The sequence below is a fragment of the Heptranchias perlo genome, chromosome 27 (genome assembly GCF_035084215.1).
Source record: "Heptranchias perlo isolate sHepPer1 chromosome 27, sHepPer1.hap1, whole genome shotgun sequence".
Taxonomy (NCBI): domain Eukaryota; kingdom Metazoa; phylum Chordata; class Chondrichthyes; order Hexanchiformes; family Hexanchidae; genus Heptranchias; species Heptranchias perlo.
Genome location: NC_090351.1, coordinates 11,403,544 through 11,423,007, shown reverse-complemented (window position 1 = coordinate 11,423,007; position 19,464 = coordinate 11,403,544). Strand labels below are relative to the sequence as shown.

The 19,464-nt window shown below is 48.4% G+C and overlaps 1 long non-coding RNA gene across 1 annotated transcript in view; it reads left to right on the top strand.

Annotated features, from left to right (window-relative positions):
• The window catches only part of LOC137344398 (uncharacterized), a 60,498-nt gene that overhangs the window by 9,905 nt on the left and 31,129 nt on the right, over nucleotides 1-19,464 (top strand). The window contains exon 2 of the long non-coding RNA XR_010968345.1: nucleotides 11,962-12,086. This is a non-coding gene — a long non-coding RNA (uncharacterized lncRNA). The remainder of the gene's footprint in view (nucleotides 1-11,961; nucleotides 12,087-19,464) is intronic.

Below are 19,464 nucleotides of genomic sequence, written 5' to 3'. Positions count from 1 at the left end.
GAGTGCCCTGCTGCAAAAACTCACCTTTTATTCACATGTGTTGATCACTGGTTTAAAGATCCAAATGAGGGTCGGGTGCAACTCTCCTTCGTTTCCATGGCGTGTTTCAGAGGTCATGGGAGACATGCTCATGAGAAGTTAAAACAGTTTCTGTAACTCAATACACAAAAAGTTAATCGCCTTAAGTGGTTTAAATGCCTAAGTTGGCCCTTTAAATATTGGCCTGCCGGCTTTAAGTGCCGGCAGGACTTCCGGGCGTCAGAAGCGCACGCGCATCCGAACGCGTCTGGGTCAAACCCGAAAGTAGGCGCGTTGCATTCGGGATGCGGTGCCGCTCCGAAAACTTAGTATTTTCACTGCCCAACTGCCCCCAAAACCCACCCGTTCTTGGGGGTTAAAATTTACTCTAACGTTTCAGGTCCCACAAAAGAGACATCTTTTTTTAATTCCCCACAAATATTATAGAATATTGTTGACTGCATAATACTGCAATTCACACGTCCCGGTCTTGGCTCCCCCTTTGGACGTTTTTCTGAGTAGTTAGCTTGCATTTCGAAAGCACTGCTCACATAGAGAACAATGCCTGAAGGCACTTTACTGAAAGGTGGCTACCAAGGTGGAGAAAAAAAGAAGAGAAAAGAACAGGATTGGGAGCGGGCAGGGTGAAAGTACGGTCGAGGGTGGAGTATTAAGGAAACTTTTGAAAACCAGAATAGAGGTGGTGAAACAAAGGGATTTGGCAGGGAATTCCAAACGGCATAATGGCTGCAAAGCAGAGGGAGTGGGGAATGAAAAGTAAACTGGTACTGGAAAAGGAGAGGGTGCAGGCAGGAACATACGGCTTGAGGATGTCTCAGATGTAGGATGGAGCAAAGCCAGGGGAGCTTGGCAAAGATGGAGTAATGGGAATGAAAGGGAGGATGTGGGCTGTGTCAGCCTGGATAAGCACTGAGAGAGAAGGGTGTTGTTGGTGGTAGAGGGTGAAAAATCCTCTTATGGGGTGAGGAGCATCTTTTGCATCTGCTGGGTGTGGGAGGGACAATTGCTGTTGGGCTAACCAAGTTGTATTGAGGCAAGTTAAGAAGGCATAAGGAATGCTTTCTTTTATTAGCCAAGGCATAGAATATAAAAGCAGGGATGTTATGCTGGAACTGTATAAAACAATAGTTAGGCCACAGCTTGAATACTGCGCACAGTTCTGGTCACCACATTACAGGAAGGATGTAATTGCACTAAAGAGGGTGCAGAGGAGATTTACGAGGATGTTGCCAGGACTGGAGAATTTTAGCTATGATGACAGATTGGATAGGCTGGGGTTGTTTTCCTAGGAACAGAGGAAGCTGAGGGGTGATTTGATTGAGGTGTACAAAATTATGAGGGGCCTAGATAGAGTGGATAGGAAGGACCTATTTCCCTTAGCGGAGGGGTCAATAACCAGGGGGCATAGATTTAAAGTGATTGGTAGAAGGATTAGAGCGGAAATGAGGAAAGGTTTTTTCATCCAGAGGGTGGTGGGGGTCTGGAACTCACTGCCTGAGAGGGTGGTAGAGGCAGAAACCCTCAACTCATTAAAAAAATACCTGGATGTGCACCTGAAGAGCCGTGACCTGCGGGCCACGGACCAAATGCGGGAAAGTGGGATTAGGCTGGGTGGCTCGTTACTCAGCCGGCGCAGACACAATGGGCCGAATGGCCTCCTTCTGTGCTGTAAATTTTCTATGATTATATGATTCTAAGTTGCAGCATCACCTGTGCTAGTTCAGCACAGACCAGGGATTGAACCTGGAAGCCTCCTCATCCGTTCAGTTCAATTCCATAATGGGCACCGAAATTACTATTTCAGCCATCCGGGGGCGCTCTATATCTAATGTTTGTAACAGCTTATCTCCAAAATAGCTGAGCAGTGCCCTCAATAAACGTTCACAATGACTAGCCCATAAAAAGTGAATGGACATTTTAACTTGCCTTTCGTACCATTCTTTGCTTTTGACTCTGACAAACCAGGGAATCAAAAACATTCCTGTGGATGTAGCCGAGCGCCTGTGTTCCAACGAGCCAGACTACGCATCCTGAGACCTGTACAATGCCATTACCAATGGCAACTACCCATCATGCACCCTCTACATAGAATCATAGAATCATAGAAGTTACAACATGGAAACAGGCCCTTCGGCCCAACATGTCCATGTCGCCCAGTTTATACCACTAAGCTAGTCCCAATTGCCTGCACTTGGCCCATATCCCTCAATACCCATCTTCCCCATGTAACTGTCCAAATGCATAGAATCATACATCTAGGTCATGACCTTCAAAGAGGCTGAGAACTTGCACCTCAATCCTTTTGACATGACTAAGGTAAAAAATATTGGCCAGTGTTACGTGATATTTCACGAAGCTTGGGCATCTTGTGCATGGTTTGACTTGATACAATTGCTAGTTCAGGGTTTAAAATACCCTGTACCCAAATAGTTGAATATCATGAATTTATTGAATGTTTGGGAAAATGCAATCTAACCAGTCAGTTTGGAAGAATATTCTTTTCACAAAAATTTACCTCGCACTTAGAAACATTTGATAGTTTGTACTTTACTGACTTTTATAGCTCCTGCCCTAGAGAAAGCGATCTCCACCTGCACTGCGCTCGCCAGATAACATTTGGCATTGGGTACTAGCCTCTGATAACATGCTAGACTTTACTGTAATATGGAGTCCCAGAGTGCAAATTCATGGGACTGGCTCCTGTGTTTAGCTTGTGACAGGAGGCCTTAACCTGATGGCGGATTCCCAGGCACACTTTTTTATGTGTCCATACGTGCCATCCGTCTAGGTTTCATGTGGACCATCGGTGTTTTGGGGTCAGTGTCCCCTTATCCACATTCGTGGATGAACTGGGGGAAGGGAGAACAGTGCCAGCATGAACTGGGGAGAAGATAAATGTCTCCATGGGCTGGGGAGGGGCAGTGGAGGAGAGTGTCTCCATGGGCTGGGGAGGGGTGGTGGAGGAGAGTGTCTCCATGGGCTGGGGGAGGGGCGGTGGAGGAGAGTGTCTCCATGGGTTGGGGGAGGGGCGGTGGAGGAGAGTGTCTCCATGGGCTGGGGAAGGGTGGTGGAGGAGAGTGTCTCCATGGGCTGGGGAGGGGCGGTGGAGGAGAGTGTCTCCATGGGCTGGGGAGGGGCGGTGGAGGAGAGTGTCGCCATGGGCTGGGGAGGGGCGGTGGAGGAGAGTGTCTCCATGGGCTGGGGAAGGGTGGTGGAGGAGAGTGTCTCCATGGGCTGGGGAGGGGCGGTGGAGGAGAGTGTCTCCATGGGCTGGGGAGGGGCGGTGGAGGAGAGTGTCTCATTGGGCTGGGGGAGGGGTGGTGGAGGAGGGTGTCTCCATGCTTTGGAGAGGGGCGGTGGAGGAGGGTGTCTCCATGAGCTGGGGAGGGGCGGTGGAGGAGAGTGTCTCCATGGGCTGGGGGAGGGTCGGTGGAGGAGAGTGTCTCCATGCTTTGGAGAGGGGCGGTGGAGGAGGGTGTCTCCATGAGCTGGGGAGGGGCGGTGGAGGAGAGTGTCTCCATGGGCTGGGGAGGGGTGGTGGAGGAGAGTGTCTCCATGGGCTGGGGGAGGGATGGTGGAGGAGGGTGTCTCCATGCTTTGGAGAGGGGCGGTGGAGGAGGGTGTCTCCATGAGCTGGGGAGGGGCGGTGGAGGAGAGTGTCTCCATGGGCTGGGGAGGGGTGGTGGAGGAGAGTGTGTCCATGCTTTGGGGAGGAGCGGTGGAGGAGGGTGTCTCCATGCTTTGGGGAGAGGCGGTGGAGGAGAGTCTCTCCATGAGCTGGGGAGGGGTCGTGGAGGAGAGTGTCTCCATGTGCTGGGGGAGGGTCGGTGGAGGAGAGTGTCCCCATGCTTTGGGGAGGGGCGGTGGAAGAGAGTGTCTCCATGGGCTGGGGAGGGGTGGTGGAGGAGAGTGTCTCCATCTGCTGGGGGAGGGGCGGTGGAGGAGAGTGTCTCCATGGGCTGGGGAGGGGCGGTGGAGGAGAGTGTCTCCATGGGCTGGGGGAGGGGCGGTGGAGGAGAGTGTCTCCATGGGCTGGGGAGGGGTTGTGGAGGAGAGTGTCTCCATGGGCTGGGGAGGGGCGGTGGAGGAGAGTGTCTCCATGGGCTGGGGAGGGGTTGTGGAGGAGAGTGTCTCCATGGGCTGGGGAGGGGCGGTGGAGGAGAGTGTCTCCATCTGCTGGGGGAGGGGCGGTGGAGGAGAGTGTCTCCATCTGCTGGGGGAGGGGCGGTGGAGGAGAGTGTCTCCATCTGCTGGGGGAGGGGTGGCAGAGGAGAGTGTCTCCATGGGCTGGGGAGGGGTGGTGGAGGAGGGTGTCTCCATGGGCTGGGGAGGGGTGGTGGAGGAGAGTGTCTCCATGGGCTGGGGAGGAGTGGTGGAGGAGAGTGTCTCCATGCTTTGGGGAGGGGCGGTGGAGGAGGGTGTCTCAATGGGCTGGGGGAGGGGTGTTGGCGGAGGGTGTCTCCATGTGTTGTGGGGGGGGTGCGGTGGAGGAGATGGTCTCCATGCTTTGGGGAGGGGCGGTGGAGGAGGGTGTCTCCATGCTTTGGGGAGGGGCGGTGGAGGAAGGTGTCTCCATGGGCTGGGGAGGGGCGGTGGAGGAGGGTGTCTCCATTTGCTGGGGGAGGGGCGGTGGAGGAGGGTGTCTCCATGTGCTGGGGGAGGGGCGGTGGAAGAGGGTGTCTCCATGGGCTGGGGGTGGGGTGGTGGAGGAGGGTGTCTCCATGCTTTGGGAAGGGGCGGTGGAGAAGGGTGTCTCCATGTGTTGAGGGTGGGGTGCGGTGGAGGAGATGGTCCCCGTGCTTTGGGGAGGGGCGATGGAGAAGGGTGTCTCAATGGGCTGGGGGAGGGGTGGTGGAGGAGGGTGTCTCCATGCTTTGTGGAGGGACGGTGGAGGAGGGTGTCTCCATGCTTTGGGGAGGGGCGGTGGAGGAGGGTGTCTCCATGGGCTCGGGGAGGGGCGGTGGAGGAGAGTGTCTCCATGGGCTGGGGAAGGGGCGGTGGAGGAGAGTGTCTCCATGGGCTCGGGGAGGGGCGGTGTAGGAGAGTGTCTACATGTGCTGGGGGAGGGGCGGTGGAGGAGAGTGTCTCCATGCTTTGGGGAGGGACGGTGGAGGAGGGTGTCTCCATGCTGCTGTGACAGTCGTATTAACAATTTTAAAACAATTTACATATCAGACTAAGTACCAGTACTAACACATATCGACAATAACTCACAATATCTCTGCAAGAAATGAGGGATAATCTGCGTTATTTTTGCCACAATCGTCAACTATACAAGTGATAGAATGTTGGATATACCCGCAGCTTAAATTCGGACAAATCCATGTTCCACAGCACTTTCAGTGTAACTACACGTCAGAGGCCTGTATTCAGGGCTGTTTTTGTGGTCGGTATCAATTGTTTTGAGGCAGTGCCAGTTTTTTCCTCGCTTTCTGTGTCGTTATGTATGCTGGTAGATGATGCCATTGGTTCCCTGCAGGTCCATCAGGAGTGCAGCCCATGGTGGGAGAATCACCATTCTGCAGGCAGTTGCACTCCTCCAGTATAAAAGCACATTAGGGTTATCTCCCAGTGGAGATTGGAGCTCAGCCCTAGAAATATTTGCATAATATTTGCTTCTTTCTTTTTAACATTGATGTGTTCCAACCTCACCTGCTTCTAAAACAATGCAGCAGATGTGTGATACTGCCCCTATTTACAACAGATTCTGTAGATTTCTTTTCTACTCTGTGTGTCCTTTATCTCTGTTTCACAATAACACTGTGGGGCCCTTTCTGTGGCTAAGAGCCAGTTTGTACTAGTTGTTCAAACATATGCTACCTCACTGTTTGAAGCCAAGCAGCCGCAAACAACGTCATTACCACAGATACCATGCCTAATTTTGGCCTGTGCACTCTAGTAACTGATTCCTCACTCTGTCGTCGTCTTTTGAACCTCAGGTGAAATGTGAAGGGCCAAGGCTCATAGTGCACGATACCAGCAAAGTTAAACTGAGTAAGAGGGAAGACATAACGAGTCAAAAGGTGAGGAGATGCCAAGCATGAGTTTTACAAGCTTGTAAATTGTAGAAGGAAGAGAAGAGTGAGGAAGGTAAGGAATTCCACAGCATGAGGTACTGGGAAGCCATAAGTTACAGTCAGACATGGTGCAATCAATCTTGGTTTGAAAATAAAGCCAAGAAACAATGAGGTGACAGCCTGAAGCCCTATCACTAAATTATGCTTTGAATTCAAAGCACTCAACTTACTACATCTGAATTTTTCCTTTGAATTTTTTTTATTTTGGGTCACTGCCGCCATTTTCTCCTTGCATGTGATGGGTCAAGTATTTTGTATTTTGTGTTTTTACCAAACTATGAAGAAAGACCTAGATTACACCAGGCAGGTTAACAGGGCTGGAATTCTCTGGTCATACTGGAGTAGATTTCCCTCCTTATTAGTGCTTGGGTGTAAAGCGTTGCACAGATAGAGCGTGGAGGATCTCACACCTGTAATGCAGCTTGCCAGTTCTCCATCCATTAATTTAAACAGCCGTAAAATCAGGCTGGTTGTGTTACGGGTGTGTGATCCTTCATGTCTGACTTTGCCTCTATGTGCTTCACTCATGTGATGCTTTACACCCAAGCACTAATGAAGAAAATTTGCCCCTCTGTGATTAACAGATATATCACTTCTGTTTCATTGTGACTTGTCTTCTTCTCTTGAATGGTTTAGTCCAGAGCTAACAAACGTGGTGTCCGTGTGATTGACCACTTTCAACCATGTCTCTGGCCCAGCTGTGGCCACGTGGTGAATTTCCACTCCTTCCCGTTCCAATCCAGTCAAATATTTTACAGAGGTTGAGCAGATGGTGTTTGAACCATTGAACTTGCTACTTGGTATTGAGGCAGTCCTGACAGACTACTTCAGGTAATTCCATTCCTTTGCTTACAGTCAACATATAGTGCCAAATAGTTGCATAACTTTAAAATAAAAACAGAAAATGCTGGAAATACCCAGCAAGTCAGGCAGCATCTGTGGATTTAACGTTTCAGGTCAATGATCTTTAGTCAGAACTGCTAAGAATCGTAGAATCATAGAAAGGTTACAGCACGGAAGGAGGCCATTCGGCCCATCGAGTCTGCGCCGGCTCTATGCAAGAGCAATCCAGCTAGTCCCACTCCCCGGCCCTATCCCTGTAGCCCTGCAGATTTTTTCCTTTCAAGTACGTATCCAGTTCCCCTTTGAAGGCCATGTTTGAATCTGCCTCCACCACCCCCTCAGGCAGTGCATTCCAGATCCCAACCACTCGCTGTGTAAAAAAGTTTTTCCTCATGTCACCTTTGGTTGTACAAGTTTATAAGTTGTATAAGTTTTCTTATATTGCAAATAGGAATTGCTTTGAATCAAATCGTTAGTGACAAAAATGCATAAGGGCCCCCTCGGCCTCAATCTGTTTGATAATTGACAGTTGGATCCTATCTTTAAAAAAAAGGACTCAGTGGGTAAATTCACTGCCTGGTGTGGTACTGAGTCCTATACACCAGGAAAATTCTAGGTTCAATCTAAGGTAGAATGTATATGAAGGAATATGAAGGGAAATGGTTCAATTCTCAGTGTGTATAACAGACCACCAAACAGTGGAGATAAGATAAAAGGGGGAAGTTTGTAGACAATTCAGAGAGAAATGTAAGAACAACAAGGCAATAATGAATGATTTTACTTATCCCAAGATAGACTGGGATAAAGGTAATGCTTTTTCATAGGAACGTGGGAACAGAATTAGGCATCCAAGACTGCTTCCCAGATCATTATCTTTCTATTCCAACAAATGAAGAAGCATTGCTTTCTTGCTCTCAAATTCCTCCATGGATTTGCCCCCCCCCATCCTATATTAATCGTCTCCTCCAGCATCATGTCCGCCATGCGCCCTCTGGTCCTCTGAAACTGACTGTTTATTCAGCCACTATATTCCTGTCCTCTAGAATTTCTATGTAGTCCCCTTTGCCTTACCCCTGCCTCCTTACTTTCTCTTTGACTGTGCCTTCAGTCACCCATCCTAGCCTTCTTCATTTTCCCTTTTTCCCTCTGTTTGGTGTCCATTGTTTCTCCTCCTTGATGAAAAGCACTTTAAGACATCTTCCTTTATGTGAGAAAAACTATAGAAATGCAGGTTGTTCTTTATGCTCTGCAATATCCACCACCATTCAGTTGAGTTCATATTCATCCCAAAATGGTGACTACAAGCTGACTTGTGCCTGTGAATCTCATAAGTAATTCAGTCTCCTCAACATTAAGATAAATTCCATATTTAACACTGAAACTATTGCCCCTCCTTAGAATAATAGAATCATTCAGCACAGAAGGAGGCCATTTGGCCCATTGTGCCTGTGCTGGCTCTTTGAAAGAGCTATGCAATTAGTCCCACTCCCTCACTTCTTCCCCATAGCCCTGTAATTTTTTCCTTTTTAAGTATTTATCCAATTCCCTTTTGAAAGTTACTATTGAATCTGCTTCCACCACCCTTTCAGGCAGTGCATTCCAGATCATAACAACTCGCTGCATAAAAACATTTCTCCTCATCTCTCCCCTGGTTCTTTTGCCAATTATCTTAAATCCGTGTTCTCTGGTTACTGACCCATCTGCTAGTGGAAACAGTTTCTCCTTATTTACTCTATCAAAACCCTTCATAATTTTGAACGCCTCTATTAAATCTCCCCTTGATCTTCTCTGCTCTAAGGAGAACAATCCCAGCTTCTCCAGTCCTTTTTTTTCAAAAAAATACTTTATTCATAAAATTTGCAGCAAAACATACAATACAGTTTCCCTGATTGCAGCCCCTCGGTATACAATGGCGGGAAGGCTCTAAATGGTTGCCTTTCCCCACAGAGCCTTTGCGGCGGCCACACCTAGCTTCAGTATGTCCCTGAGCACGTAGTCCTGGACCTTGGAATGTGCCAGTCTGCAACACTCGGTCGAGGACAGCTCCGTGCACTGGAAGACCAGCAGGTTTCGGGCAGACCAAAGGGCGTCTTTCACTGAGTTGATGGTCTTCCAGCAGCAGTTGATGTCCTTCTCGGTGTGTGTACCTGGGAACAGCCCGTAGAGCACAGAGTCCTGTGTTACGGAACTGCTCGGGACGAACCTGGACAGATACCACTGCATCTCTCTCCAGACCTTCCTTGCAAAGGCGCATTCCAGAAGGAGATGGGTGACGGTTTCATCTGCACCGCAGCCTCCTCGGGGACACCGTGCGGTGGCGCTGAGAGTCCAGGAGTGCATGAAGGATCTGACAGGAAGGGCCCTTCTCACCACCAGCCAAGCTATGTCTTGGTGCTTGTTTGAAAGTTCTGGCGATGAGGCATTCTGCCAAATGACATTGACGGTCTGCTCGGGGAACCAACCGACAGGATCCATCGTCTCCTTTTCCCGCAGGGTCTCGAGGACGTTACGTGCGGACCACTTACTGATCGCTTTGTGGTCAAAGGTGTTTTTTTGTGTGAACATTTTGACGAAGGACAGGTGGGGCGGAACGGTCCAACTGGACGGAGTGTTCCGTGGCAGCGTGGCCAGATCCATCCTTCGCAACACCGGGGATAGGTAGAACCTCAGCACGTAGTGACATTTTGTGTTTGTGTACCAAGGGTCCACGCAAAGCTTGATGCAGCCGCACAGGATGAGGGCCACGTTGGGCAAGCCTTTCCCCCCTTTCTCCAGAGATTTGTACATCGTGTCCCTGCGGACACGGTCCATTTTTGATCTCCAGATAAAGCGGAAGATGGCTCGGGTGACTGTCACGGCGTAGGAGTGAGGTATGGGCCAGACCGTGCCAAATACAGCAACACCGAGAGTACCTCGCACCTGATGACCAGGTTTTTGCCCACGATTGAGAGGGATCGTCGATCTCACAGTCCCAGTTTCTGCTTCACCTTGGAAATAAGCTCCTTCCAGTTTTTGGTGCACACCCTGGCTCCCCCGAACCAGATCCCCAGCACCTTCAGGTAATCCGACCTGACGGTGAAGGGGACAAAGCTCGTGGCTGGGAAACCTGGAAATTCCGGAAAGGCGGAGGTCCTGCCGAATTTAACAGCAGGATCTCATTATCATTTTTTACTCCGTTTCCTGCCCGGCAGCCGGCCAGAATGAAAGGCCAGCTGGCTAGCTGCCGGGCGGGAAAGCCTGTGGTAGAAGGCCGGGAGCGAGGAAGGAGGGAGGGTAAGATCGGGGCATAATGGGCGGGGGGGTGGTGTGGTGTGGGGGGGGGAACGTGGTTCGGGTGATCGTTGGGAGGGAGGCAGATCGCGGGGAGGGCTGGGCAGATCGCGGGGAGGGGGGCAGATCACAGGGGGGGTCGGCAGATTGTGGGGGGGTGGAAATCACAGGGGGGTTGGCAGATCGCAGTGGATGGGGGGGTGGGCAGATCATGGCAGAAAATTTGCCTGAGGGGCTGGGGGGAAGAATTCCTGCTCCTCCTGGCCCGCAAGCAATTCTCTAAAAAGCACAGACCTGCTGGAACCGGCCGTTCTCGCCTCCCTTCAGCTGCATGGTTTCCCGAGCCCTGGAAAATCCCGGCCCACAGCCATTAAACTTAAACATCTCCCTAAATCTGAGGAACAGAGCCTCATTAACAAAATATAACAATGTGCCTGCCTCTCCAGAGCGGGTTTACTTGGCCACCCCCAAACCCGCTGCTGTTAAACCGGAAGTAGGCGTGTTTGTGGCGGGTAGGGGGTCAACTTTCACATATTTACCAATTTAACCCCTTCCTCCCAACCCTCTCCTGCCCCTTGTGGCGGGGGGGGGGGGGGGTAGATTAAAATACCCCCCTATATTCCAACTGAGGCCTAACCAGTGTTTTAAAATATTTAGTACCTTGCTTTTGTACTCTATGCCTCTATTTATAAAGCCCAGGATCCCACATGATTTTTTAACTTGTCCTGCCATCTTCAAAGACTTGTGTATGTGACCCTCCCCCCCCCCCAGGTCTCTCTGTTCCTACACCCTCTTTAAAATTGTACCATTTAGTTTATATTGCCTTTCCTCATTGTTCCTTCCAAAATGCATCACTTCACACTCCTCTGTACTAAATTTCATCTGCCATGTGTCTGCCCATTTCACCAGTCTATCTATGTCCTCCTGAAGTCTGTTACTATCCTCCTCACTGTTTACTACATTTCTAAGTTTTGTGTCATCAGCAAACTTTGGGATTATGCCATGTATACTCAAGTCCAGGTCATTAATATGTATCAAAAAGAGCTGAGGCCCTAATACTGATCCCTGGGGGATAACACTGTATACTTTCCTCTGGTCTAATAAACAATCGTTCATCGCTACTCCCTGCTCTCTGTCTCTTAGCCAATTTTGTAACCATGTTGCCACTGCCCCTTTAATCCCATGGGCTTCGATTTTGCTAACCAGCTTATTATGAGGCACTTTATCGAATGTCTTCTGAAAGTCCATATGCACAGCATCAACTCCACTACCTTCATCAACCCTCTCTGTTACTTCATCAAAGATCTCAATCAAGTTTGTCAGACACAATTTGCCTTTAACAAATCCGTGCTGGCTTTCATTTATTAACCCATTTTCTTACAAGTGACAATTCATTTTGTCCCGGATTATGGTCTCTAGAAGTTTCCCCACCACTGACGTTAAGCTGACTGGCCTATAGTTACTGGGTTTATCTCTCTTCCCCTTTTTGATCATTTGTAACCCTCCAGTCTCTGGTACCACTCCCATATCCAAGGAGGATTGAAAGATTGTGGCCAGAGTCTCTGCTATTTCCACCCTTACTTCCCTCAGCAACCTTCTGTATATTTAGAGCAAAAATTTTGGATGGGCCTAAAGCATTAATAGTAATTCATACCATTGCTTGATAAGCTCAGTTTCATGTAATGCAAAGATCATTCCTGCTGTAAAGAACAATTCTTCTCTCTTTCACTAGGCCTGCCTGTTTGCTTACCCAGATACTCACTGTCATTGCCTGAGCCAAACTACCTACACATCTCTTTCAACTGCCCAAGGTGGCCAACTATGAGCATGATGGAGCAATGTGCATGTTCAACCAAGGTATGCAGTGAATAAGCAGCATTAGATTATACGTTGAGTTTAGATCCATAGCTGCACAACAAATTCTTTCCCTTTGCCAACTCCCACTGCAGTGCCCCTGTCAATAAGTGTGTCTATAACCAGTACTGATATCAGTGCCACAGCTTCCACTGCAGTGCACCATCAATGAATGTGTCTATAACCAGCACTGATAGTGCCACAGTACCCATCATTGCATGATCTGTATGTCTCTAATTGCAACATCAACTTGCATATATAAAGTAGCTCTGTTGCTGAAAAAGTAAGGGGTCTTTGTGATGGGGAGGATGTTGGATTGGAAGCTTAGCATGGGTGGGACAGAACATGAAGCCTGTGCAGAGACTGGTTCAGCCTGAAACAGTGTACAGGGAGGAGACAAAGTTGGTGAAGAGGATTGTGACATGGGCTGAAGACAATGGCTTCAGTCTGCCCAATGTTTAGCTGCCAGAAGTTAGAGCTCATCCAAGGATGCTGGATAGGCACTTTGAATGCATTCAGACACATGGAGGGGGCGAGAGAGATGGTGGAGAGGTAGGGCTGGGTGTATCAGCATACATGTGGAAGCTGACCCCATGTTTGCAACGATGCCACCATGGGGCAGCATGTAGGTGAGGAAGAGGAAGGGTCCAAGGATAGATCCTTGGGGGACTCTGGAGGGATGGTGCAGGGGGTGGCGCCGGGAGGCGGAGGCGGGGTGAAGAGAAGCCATATCCAGAGATGTTCTAACTATAACTGGATAGCTAAGAGTGGAACCAAGTGAAGGCAGTCCCACAGAGCCCGAGAATGGAGGAGAGGCATTGGGGAGGATGTTTGCAGCGAGGTCAAGGAAGAAGAGGAGAGGTAATGTGTCACAGTCACAGAGAATGTCATTTGTGAGTAAGGTTAGGACTGTTTTCAGTGCTGTGGGAGAGAGGTGGAAACCTAATTAGAGGGATTCAAACAGGGACTTCCGAGAGACATGGGCACGGATCTGGGAGGTGACAATATATTCAAGGACCTTAAGAGTGCAGGGAAGTTAGAGATGATATGGAGGTTAGTGTGGCCAGAAGGGTACAGGGTGGGTCTTTTGAGGAGCGGGTGATGATGGCAGTTTTGAAAGGGAGGAAGACATTGCTCGAGGAGAGGGAACCATTTACAGTGTCACTAGCATGGGGGCTAGGAAGGAAAGCTAGGTGGTCAGGAGTTTAGTTGGAATAGGGTCAAAGACTTAAAAGATAGGTCAAGATGAGCGTGAGGAAGATACAAGAGAGGGACGGAGGTTCAGGGCTAGAATGGGAGGGAGATGGAGATTTGCTTCGTGGGCAAGGGGAAGGGGGAAAAACAGTGGAGGCAGCTGAATGGATGGCCTCTATCTTGGAGACAATGAAATCAATGACTTCTCACATTTGTTGTTAGAGATGAGAGTGGAGGGGAGAGGGATTTAAGGAGGCGGTGAATAGTAGAGAAAAGGAGCCTGGGATCATCTATGTCCTCCAGGATGATCTGAGGGTAGTGGCTGCTTTTGTCAGAGGAGAACAAGGCTCAGTAGAGCTTGATGTGGAAAGCCAGCTCTGGTGAGGGATGACTAAGCCAGTTGTGTACCAGGTACCCTCAGTTTATGCCCATTGCAGCTGTTGATTTCCTCAACCACTTGCACACTTCTCCTTTCGATGGCCTAATTTCCAGCAAAATCTTCACTGTCTCCTACCCCATCATCCCCCAGTACGGCCATCTTTGCTCCCTCAAGTGCAATGGGCACAAACTGAGGGTACCTGGCACACAACTGGCTTAGCCAATGGTGCATTACAGCATCCAGCTGTTTCTTAACTGAACCTATAGTCCTGGCCTCAACCACCTTTCTTGCCAATTAATTCCAGATGTTAATCACCATCCATGTGAAGGAATTCTTGCTGACATCTGTCCTAAATTTCGCTTCAAAATCCTGTGCCCTGCTAAAAGTATTGTTTCAGGTGTGTGTTTGCCATCCTGTTAAATATCATATAGTTTTTAATGTCAGCTCTGAGATACCTCTTTTTCAAAGCTAAAGAGCACCACGTTATTAGTTTATTCCTCATAGCCTATCAGCCTGGCTGCTGTTCTCTGCATTGTTTCTGGAATCTGGTAGACTTTTATGTTGTGTCGTGACCAGACCTGTACAGTGTTCCAGGTCCAGCCTGAACAGAGCACTGTACAGTTTCAGCATGACTCCTGGGGATTCCAACTCAACAACAACAACAAAGGAGGAGAGAGCGATAAAGAGGCGGAGAGGTGTAGGGAGGGAATTCTAGAGCTTAGGATTCAGACAGCTGAAGGCATGGCCACCACAGGTGGAGCCAGTGAAAATTGGGGATACGCAAGAGGCCATAATTGGAGGAGTGCAAAGATCTCAGAGGGTTGTAGGGCTGGAGGAGGTTACAGAGACAGGGAGGGTTGAGGCCATGGTGAGATTTGAAAACAAGGTTGAGAATTTTAAAATTGAGGCATTCCCGAACTGGGAGCCAATGTAGGTCAGCGAGTACAGGGGTGATGGGTGAACGGGACTTGGTGTGAGTTAGGATACGGACAGAAGAGTTTTGGATGAGCTCAAGATTATAGACGGTGAAAGATGGGAGGCCGGCCAGGAGAGCATTGGAATAGTCGAGTCTGGAGGTAACAAATTCAACTGATATGGCAACATAACCCCGTGTCCTGTTCACTTTGTTTATTCCTGCCTCATTCATTACTGCTGGAATGGACAGTGGTCTTCATTCTTAATTTCAGCACAAATTAAAACAAGAGATATTAAGACCTAAACAAAGCAGGACATTTCCAGGTACCAGTCTTAGAGGCACTCCAGAACAGCCATGATACATAAAGAAAATTCAAATGTAGGCTGATAATGAATAAATGCAGCATTGTTCGATCAGGTGTTGTTGTGTAACAAACTAACTTATAAATGCTCCTCATGGAATCAATGGTTTAATCTCAGATCCTTCTAGAAAATGTTACTTCTTCTGCACAATTTGTATCAAAACTGTCCCATATTGTGTTCCCTACGATTGAGACAAAATATCATGTGGCTCCTCCCTTTCTCTTCCCTAAAATGGTGACTGTCCCCTTTAAATGCATTCTGCTAGAATACTTGGTGAAGCTGTTGCTTCAGTATAAATCCCAAGCCTTTGCCAGTCTCATGTGGCCTTAGATTATTAAATGGAAGTAGAGCTTTCTCTCCAGTCTTACTAGTGGGAAGGAGGGGGTGAGTGGTGGAAGAAGAGTTAATCTGACCCGGAATTGTGAGGGATGCTTCCAAACATGAATGATACAGTGTTTTCTTGCATAGGACAAAACAAATACAGGAAATTCACAAAGGGTGTGCAAGGAAAATACAACGACAACTTGCATTTATATGGTGCCTTTAACGTAGAAAAGTGTCCCAAAGCGCTTCACAGAGGTGTAATTAAAAAAAAGGATGCAGTGCAAGAGAGACTAGGAGGACTGACCAAAAGCTTGGTCAGAGAGGTGGGTTTTAAGGAGGGTTTTAAAGGAGGAGAGGGAGGTGGAGAGATGGAGAGGCTTAGGGAAAGAATTCTAGAGAGTGGGATCTAAGAGGTTGAAGGGACAGACGCCAATGGTGGGGCAAAAGGAGTGTGGAATGCAGAAGAGGCCAGAGTTAGAGAAACGGAGAGTTCGGGGGAGGAGGTTGTAGCACTGAAGCAAATTACAGAGATAGGGAGGGGTGAGAAGGGATTCAAAATATAAGAATCAGAATTTTAAATTTGAGGATTTGGGGGCCCGGGTGTCAATGTAGGTCAGTGAGGACGGGGGATGATGGGCAAACAGGACTTGGTGTGGGATCGGATACAAACAGCAGAGTTTTGGATGATCTGAAGTGTATGGAGTTGAATTAGAGCACTGATAGTTAGTTACCTGTGGAACTTGCAGGATTGTCAGCAATAATATTTGCATAATGTATAAAGATTTGCATAATGTATAAAGATTTGCATAATGTATAAAGATTTGCGTATTGGGTGAATATTTGCGTATTGGAACATTTCTCTTTGGCTGCGAATGGTAAAAAAACAATCCAACCGTATGTTCCTTTTACTCCTGCTTGTTTTCTTAGCCAATTTTCTCTCCTCCCACAATGTCTTGAAGGGTTTGACTCCTTGCTAGGATATGGTTACATTGGCATTGTTTATCTTCTAGTACCTGATCCAAGTGACCATTATTCACGTGTAAGAGTTGGCGGGCTATTTTACTATGGAAGTACTGTGGCTGATTTGCTGCTTCGACAGATATCCACACTCCTGCCCCAGCACTCGTCTGAATTCAGCCATTCAACAAGTTGCAGGCTGCAAGGGGAGCCTGGGTTAGGCGCAATAAGTGGAAAGAACCTTGTGCTCCCCAGTACGGAAATCCAGCTTCTTGATAAGCACAAAATTCACCCCCCCCCCGAAAAAGTGGGGATAAAAACGTCATTCAGTACTGAAAGGGTCAAAGTTACTGATGAAGGCAGTTCGGTAGCTGGCCATCTTGGCACACTATTGGAGGAAGACAGTATTAGAGTGGGACACTGTTGGAGCTGGGCTTCTGAAACTAGCAGTCCATTCAATCTCCATGTTCTGGGAGGATATTGTCGGATTCAAAGAGACAAAGTAGAGATCAATTTGTAGGAATAAAGATGTCCTGGCCTAGATGCTTTGTGTATACGGTTTCGGGTGGGATGGGAAGTGTATATACTGTGATGCTCAAAGTATCACAATTGTGTGGGACAGGCTGGATGGACCAGAGGGTCTTTCCCTGCCCGTCATTGTTCGTATGTTCGTATATTTTTCCCACTAAGTTTCCTTCCTTTCTCTCTGGCACTTCCTGAGTGCAGTTCTGGCACCAGATCCTCATGCAAATGAGTTTGGAGGGACATTTTCAGCCTTCCGCCTCAGTTTCCTCCATGTGAAGGCGCCCATTTTGAGGAGGCCCCTAAGAAGTTGATGTTAACCTCAGATCAAGCGAGGCCTGAGAAGGGAACCTTTTGTTTTCAGCATTTTCTAAGATCTTTGTGACAGGAGGCTCTTCTGGCTGCTGTTCTCCACCAACAATCAGAAGGCCCCAGGCTGGTGGTCAGTCTTGGGCCTGCAGCTCTCTCAAGCCTGCAGCTGCTTCTATGGGGGGGGGGTGGGGTCGGTGATGGGGGCGGAGATAGATTAGCAGAACCAACTGGAAAATGGCAGGGACCCGGTTGCCATCGGACATCCATCGTGTCCATGATTTTCTGGCCTGCCTTGTAAGCTCTGTCCACCCAACAAGGCAAATATCACCGGGGGTGGAGCTGGTGGTGGGGACTCCGTACGCCGGGTGTTCCCGCTTCCCTTGCTTGTTCGGGTCCCAGCGGGTTATTGGAGACTGGTACAACCAATGAGATGAGGTGTACCAGCCTACAGATGGGTGTAAGTGGCCACCACTGGATAGAGGATCCAGGTGAGGCAAGAGGCTTAGACTTCCAAAGAATTCCAAACCACATTACAGGAAAGATGTGTTTGCATTAGAGGGTACAGAGGAGATTTATGAGGATGTTGCCAGGACTGGAGAATTTTAGCTATGAGGAAAGATTGGATAGGCTGCACCAAGTGTTGGAAAGTTGGATTAGGCTGGTTGGCTCATTTTCGGCCAGCGTGGACACAATGGACCAAATAATCTCCTTCTGTGCAGTAAATTTTCTATGACCCTATGATTCTATGTGCACTTGAAGTGCCGTAACCTACAAGGCTATGGATCATGTGGTGGAAAGTGGGACTAGGCTGGATAGCTCATTTTCGGCTGGCACAGTCACGATGGGCCGAATGGCCTCCTTCTGTGCTGTAAATTTCTATGATTCTCTAATGGTAAATAAACTTTAAAAACTATATCTTGGTTAGCCCCCCTTACACAGGGGACCGAAGGGTGCACGACTGGGGTATGGGCATAGGTGGTCTTGAGTAACCACCTCCAGTATTGGGCAGATGCCGGATCTTTCGGCTTCATGGGGTAAGTGGACACCGGAGATGTGCCTGTGGTGGCACAGGCACCTGCCGTCCCATGGAAATGAGATGCCCTCCCACTGCCCATGTAGTGCTTGAGGACACAGGCAGATGCCAACCTGAGCAAAACCACCGGGATTGCATCGCCCCTCATGGATTTTTGAGGCCTGGGTCTTTTAGTAAGTGATTACGACCTTGTTAAATTTCAAAATCTGCAAGTACTATTCGTCCCAAAGACTCTCAGAAAACCGATCACAGCTATCATTGCACTAACCGAGCGAGTTCTGATTGGACATCAAACATCAGAGATCGTGAGAATGGTTTCATTAAATCTGAGGTAAGAGAGTTTAGAGGAGACTTTACTGGGTCTGCGTCCGGCTGTACTGGATTGCCTGGGCACAGCGAATTACATAAGATCGAGAAGTTTATGAACATGAACAATTTCTTTCTTCATTACAATGCAGATTATGGAGCAATATGATAGAAGCGTTTAAAATTATGGGAGGATGGGACAGGGTAGATAGAAGCAGACTGTTTTCAGTAGTTGAGGGGTCAAGAATGAGGGCTCAAAGATTAAATGTAAGAGATTTGGAACAGAGGGCAGGAGACACTTCTTTACAGAGTTGTGAGTATGTGGAATTCACATACAGGATTAGTGGTTGAGACAGAAACTATGTCCTCATTCAAGATTAGATTGGATAAGTGGATAAAGAAAAAGGGGTAAGGGTGTGTAAATGTGATTAGAGCTACTTGCTTGTGTGGAGAATAAGTGCTGACATGGACTGGTTGGGCTGAATGGCCTGTTTCCATGTTGTAACTTCTATGTATTTCTATGAATGTCTGTCACATTCCAGACATCATACTTGAAAGTGGCACACTTTGTTACAGATACAAAACAATCTTAAGAAAAAGAGAAAGAAACCAAACACTTAATGCCGAGTTCTTCTGACCTGGACCCTAAAATGTATAAGGTGGTAAGGTTCCTCATTCGACAACATACCTTTTATGAGATGTGGGCCACGATTTTATCTTCGAAGTCCGGGTGCGTTGGGGATGGGGGCGGGGGGCAAACAAAATCGGGGATTTCCGGAGCGGGAGGGAATCCCAGCTCCAACCTGCCGAAACACGTGCACGACCCAGACCTGTTTGTGCGCTTCAGGAAGCCGGAAATCCCGCCGGCGGGAAAATATTTAAAGCGGGAATTAAGCTATTTAATCTTGTTGAAATGGTGATTAATCTTGTTATTGATGCAGGGAAACGATTTCAACGCTGCCTCAACGTGTTTCCCGTGCTGTGTGAAGCACGCCATGGGAAACTAGGCGGGTTGCAGCCGGCAGCCATTTGGCCATTTAAATCCCCGTTTGACAGATGGGGATTGAAGGTGAGTT